The sequence below is a fragment of the Pinus tabuliformis genome, chromosome 6, assembly GCF_031772625.1.
Source record: "Pinus tabuliformis cultivar Carrire ecotype Pingquan chromosome 6, CPIR1, whole genome shotgun sequence".
NCBI classification, from domain to species: Eukaryota; Viridiplantae; Streptophyta; class Pinopsida; order Pinales; family Pinaceae; genus Pinus; species Pinus tabuliformis.
This window is the reverse complement of record NC_142292.1, coordinates 1615520615-1615526730: the sequence shown is the minus strand read 5'-3', so window position 1 is coordinate 1615526730 and position 6116 is coordinate 1615520615. Positions and strand designations below refer to the sequence as shown.

The window sequence follows — 6116 nt, the reverse complement described above, 5'->3', positions numbered from 1 at the left end:
GTTTGCGTGGAGTAAAACAAATTTTTGGTCTGACCGCCAGTTTTATCATTAATGAATTTAATGAATTTGTCATAGACGTAGACAGTAGGTAAAACCTTTTAAGTTTTTTTTATCTTACGGAATGTAACGTTGTATGTTTTTTTTGGTTATTACATATGTATTGTATGCGTTGACTCTTTGTAATTGCATAAAAAAGAGAAAACACACAGCAGTGTGTAAAAAAAGAAAGAACACGGAGTATTTTAAAACAGGGTTGAAATGTAATTTTTTTTGGTTGCTCAAACGAAGGGAAGCAGCTGCGAGCAAATGAAGAATTGTGTTACACAGCAGTGTAGATGGTATGAGTAAAGAAATGGTTTTTCACCTCACAGTTAATGTAATGTAAGAAATTTTTACAGCATATGTAAGAATTGTTTTTTACAGCAGTATATGTAAAAGGTTTTTACAGCAGTGAATGTAAAAGAGATTTTTACACACAGCAGTGTAAAATCTCAGGAGCAGACAGAGTAATGTTTTTTGTTGTTGAAATGTTTTGGTGAATCGCTCTGAGTGAAAGAGGATGAATCTTGTATTAGCAATTTTGTTTTAATGAATACAAAGATTTTGTGGGTGTATGTAATACTCTGTTCTTAGAAATCAGTTATAGCTTCCCTGTGCTAAGGTCCTGGAGAAAAACAGAGCATTGTGTCTGTGTTCAGTCTATTTGTTTTTGGAATTTTACTAGAAAAATTCCCAACATAGTCCAAGAAAAGGCAAGCAAGCGTGCCGTTCACGGAACCTGGTGGTGGGTCGGGGTCGGGTCATCCCACTGTGCTTTAGCACCACCATCAAATGACATACATGTATAAATGATGCTTACGCTTAAATATCCCACATCTCGTTGCAAATCCTAAAACGGTTCGCTTGCTATTTCGACGACAAGAGAGTCTTCTGCATTGCGCCATCAACAAACTCTGCTGGTCCAGTTCACTTCCTATCATTTCAATGGGAATTCTCTTCAACGAGGTGGAGAGGAAGGATCTTAGAGCTGGCGACCATATTTACTCATGGAGGACGGGTTACACATATGCTCACCACGGTACATTTCCTCGCATTAATATGACCTTTATATTCAACATAGTTACAGAGAACTCATTATATTCCTCTGGATTTTAATGCATTTGTTTTTAATTGGATACCCCAATCGGTTCGCTGGCTTTAGTTCACTTCAACATTATCCTGTATCTATAAAATTAGGTTGAAGACACTACCAGGTGTTTTCTCCAAATGTTTGAGTTATGGTTTGCTGCCAATTATCGTTATGCTTTTTATCTGCAATATTTGTCATTTCTGTTTTGGCATCCAACTGATCTGGATGCAGAGTTTGATTCCATGTAGTTTATTGTTCTCATCTACCATAATGTCTTTGCTTAGCTGTTCTGCAATAAAATATAATTGGTTTTTGGTTTTTGCATGATTTCCCATTTAAGTTCATCTCACGTCTCATGCACCCTGGGATCCTACACAGGGATTTTTGTTGGGGATGATGAAGTTGTCCATTTCACAAGAGGGTCGAGTCAAGAAATTGGAGCATGGGTCAGTTTAATTAATTCATTTGCCTCTACTTCAATACCAAAACAACATCTGAGTTGCCCAAGATCTCCTGACAGCTGCGGCCTCCAATATGGAAATAGTGGAGTGATCCGGTCTTGTCTAGATTGTTTTCTTGATGGAGGAGCTGTGCATCGATTTGAGTATGGTGTTAGTAAAGCTGTATTTTTGGCACAAGTCCGTGGAGGAACATGTACACTTGCACAGTCTGATCCCCCAGACGAAGTCATTCACCGTGTAATGTATCTGCATAAACATGGTTTTGGAAACTACGATCTGTTTTCTAACAACTGTGAGGACTTTGCAATATACTGCAGGACGGGATATATTGTTAAAAGAAAGGCCTCAGGAAAAAGTGGGCAAGTAGCAGCTATGGATGGAATTCGTTCTGCTTCTCGTCTCGCCTATGACCATCGAGATATGTCACTAGGCCTCACATTTATGCTGGTTGGAACTTACCTTTTAAAGAGATATGCAGCAGATATTGGTGTTCGTGCTGATAAAACTAAGGTCACAGTGGAAAATTTGGCTACATTTCTTGATTCTTCAACTCGTATTGGCCTTGATAAAACTAAGGTACCAGTGCAAGATTCATCTGTATATCATGCTTCCTCAACAGACAGTGGCGTAGATAAAGCTAAGTTACGAGGGGAAGACGTGGCTGTATTTCTTGATTCGTTTACTGGTAAGAAACTTCAAGAGTTGGGAGATTTGGCTGTATCTCCCAACTCTTCAATTGGTATTAGCGTTGATAAAAGTAAGGTACCAATAGAAAATTCGGCTGTAAACCTTGAATCAGCTGGTATTCATGTTGATAAAATGAAGGCACCAGTGGCTTCTTCAACTGGTAAGAAGCCTCCAGCGGAAGATTTCGCTGCATATTTTGATTCTTCAACTGGTATTTTTGTTGATAAAAGTAAGGTACCAGTGGAAGGTGAGGCTCTATTTCTTGATTCGTAAACCGTCAAGAAACCTTCAGCTGATGAAAGCTCCACATCGCAGGCAATAAACAGAAAGAGAAGCCCCAAGAAGCAGAAAAAGAAGCTTCGTCAACAACAGAGAAGAAACTGTGAATTAATGCAAGAAGTTGAAGATGTGCCTCAATTTCCTAATTCCTCAACTGGTAAGAAGCCTCCAGCGGAAGATGTGGCCGTTTCTCTTGTTTCTTCTACTCCTGAGAAGCCTCCAGTGGCTGAAAATTCCTCATCTCCGGCAATAAGCAGAAACAGAAGCTCCAGAAAGCAGAAAAAGAAACTCCATCAACAGCAAAGAAGGAACTGTCAACTAGTGGAATGCCCGAATGGTAGTGGACCCTGCACTCGCCAAGGAAATTGATTTTCTTTCGTGGGAGACGAGGATTAAGTGTGTCCGTCATAATGACGATTATGACATGGCGATGGTGAAAGAAATTAAAATGTTGTCATCCTTCTATCATCTATGTATGTGCCATGAGTTTCTGTCTTATCTTGCGAGATATAGCGATGGTGTCAGCCGATAGATTCTCCGAAGTGTATGGGACTGAATTTGTATATTTGGAAGAGTTGTCATTTCCTGTTTAAAAAAATAAAATAAAATATATGTATTTGTAAATTTAATGAATACTTGTTGGCTCGTCGTTAATGGTGGTGTAGAAGGATAATTCAATGCTCCCTGTGTGTTTAGTGGTATGTGCTTAAATCTAGCCATGTGTTTGTTTACTAACACCTGTGAGTTTTGGTGTAATGGCAATAGTGTTTACAACAAGTGGTATCGGAGCCAGAGGTCTCAATCGGAGCCAGTGGTCTCGAGTTCGAAACACACTGGGCTCACGTTGGGGTGGGAGATTGTTGGCTCCCCATTAATGGCGGTGTAGAAGGGTAATCCAACGCTCCCCGTGTGTAATCCAAAGGATAATCCAACACTCCCCGTGTGTAATCCAACGCTTCCAACGCTCCCCGTGTGTTTTGTGGCATGCGCTTAAATCTAGCCAATGTTCCCCATGTGTTTTGTGGCATGTGCTTAAATCTAGCCATGTGTATGTTTACTAACACCTGTGCGTTTTGGTGCAACGACGTGTCTCCAACATACATATGATTTTTAAGCATTAATTGTGTATATATGGAAAAGTTTTAAATGGGTTAAGTGGGTTTTGGTGTAACCGCAATCGTGTCTCCAACATACCTATGATTTTTAAGCATTAAACATGTATATATGGAAAAGTTTTAGATGGGTAAGTGGGTTTTGGTGTAACTGCGATCGTGTCTCCAACATACCTATGATTTTTAAGCGTTAATCGTGTATATATGGAAAAGTTTTAGATGAGTAAATTAATTTATAAAGAGAAGGAAAGAGTATGCCAAGAATTAAAGGAAAATTGATATTGATATAAAAAGAAATCGATATTGATTAAAATAGATTATATTGGAATTGTCATGATAAAAGAAATAATATTATAATATAAAAATTGGTAAAGGCCTATATTGCATTATTCACTTCAGGAGAATGGAAACGCCAATATGGAGGCGCCTGTTGTAGACGACGTGGATCCTCTGCAGATATGGGAGCCACTGTGGACATAAACTGTATGTTTATAAGGGAAAACATTGGATGTCCTCCTTCCCCAAAGTCCATTCTCATAACTGATACAGAAATATGATTACGGTTTGATCGCTAAAGCTTTTTCTAATAGTTGTTGTATTCACTGTCGGCTAAAACTTCAGATTGTCAAAATTGTGGCTCGATCTGAGCTTTTTGTAATCTTTGTTTAGTTCACTGTCAGCGAAAATTTCAGATTGTGAAAACTGTGACTCGATCTGAACTGTTATTTCAGGAATTTTTTTTTTTCAACAGAAAAATCTCTCAGAAGTTATATAGCCGGAATTTCTTCAATCGTTTATAAAAATATCAACTTTAAGTATTTGTTTCTTTAATAATATTTTAGTGTAAATTATGGATGGATTCATGGATAGGATTAAATTTCTTCAATCATTTATAAAAATCTTAGATTTCTTAAGTATTTGGTGTTTTAATAATATTTAGAGTAAATTATGGATGGATTCAGGGATAGACTTTAACAGGCAAATTGTGCTACTAATTTGTCAGTCAAATACAATTTAAACATTTACAAAACCAAAACTATAAAGACAAATATAAAAATATAAACACTGTCCAATTTACTGGATAGGTCGATTTTGAAATTCCAACCCGGGTTAGATTGAATACATTTACTACCTATGCATTACTTAGCATTGCTGGTGGGAAACATGATGTCCAGTGAAATGAGTCAAGGCTTATCTTCCCATAGCAAGTGAAGTTTCCCATTCATGTATGGATACCCTAATACACTGCCACATTGGTTGTCTAGGATGCGTGGTCTTTTGCATCCATTTGAATAAATCATGAGTTTGAATTTGGAAAAAAATAAATTGAAATATTATTCTTATTTATTAAAATTTATATTAAAAAGTAAAAATCATTAAAATTTTCAATATTGATAGTGTAATTTTCTGTTTTTTTAACAAAATTAGAATTTCTATAAGGAAGTAAACCATTTTAAAATGGTATTTTTAACTTATATAATAATCTATTTTAATAAAATAATAATGTTATAATTTAGTTTGTTTTATGACTTGTTTTAATTTTAATAATGTAACAAAGTAAGTGTTTTAATACTGGTAATAGATAAACTAAGATTTATTTTTGATGTAGTTATGTTTATTTTTGCTATTTTAATTAAATTCATTAATTTGAAAAGAATGTTAAATAAATAAATAAATAAGTGTGATATGAAATGAATTGGATTTTTTGGCATGTGATATATTGGCCCATAGTATTGTAATAAAGCCTATTTACATGTTGAATTGGTTTTTTTCTTTGAAATGGATTCAATTGTTTCCTACTTGATACACAAATTCACAGTTTTCTATACACAAATTCACACTTTGTTAACTACTATAATTCTGCATTTCTCCTAGTTGCATGGAAATCTGCCAAATCAAGTGGTGAGAAGGGGTTTCTTCAACATTAGCCCTATAGCATTGTAATGTTTAAAGCTACTATATGCAACTGATATCATTATTCAATTTTCTAAGCTACACTGGAGCCCTCCCATATGATGATGTCAGGTTTCTAGATTCGAATGAATTTTGCTTCTTGGTATGTAGTGAAAATATGATGATGTCAGTTTTCTAAATTCGAATGAATTTTGCTTCTTGGTATGTACTGAAAATGATTCTCAGATAAAATCTGGTATTTCTTCATGCCATGAACACGATTTGATTTCAATGCTTTTTGTAGATTGTAACAGAAAAACCATTAATGAAATATCTCCATAAATTCTAAATCAACAGTAGTGAGTGGTTTCTTATTGATTCTAAACATGTTATGGCTATGCATGCATATGGGTTGATTTAAACATACAAATCTTTTAAGATGTTTTCAAGTGAACTTTCTAGTGTCCACCTATAAGCAACATCTTTTACTTTCGATGCAATTTTTGATAATGTACTGGATGTATCCCAAAACATCTAAGCACGATAAGTGGGCTT

At 35.6% G+C, this 6116-nt stretch overlaps 1 pseudogene; it reads left to right on the top strand.

Moving 5' to 3' along the window:
- Nucleotides 1-894: 894 nt before the first annotated feature.
- LOC149265081 (uncharacterized) lies at nucleotides 895-2925 on the top strand (annotated as a pseudogene).
- Nucleotides 2926-6116: the final 3191 nt, after the last annotated feature.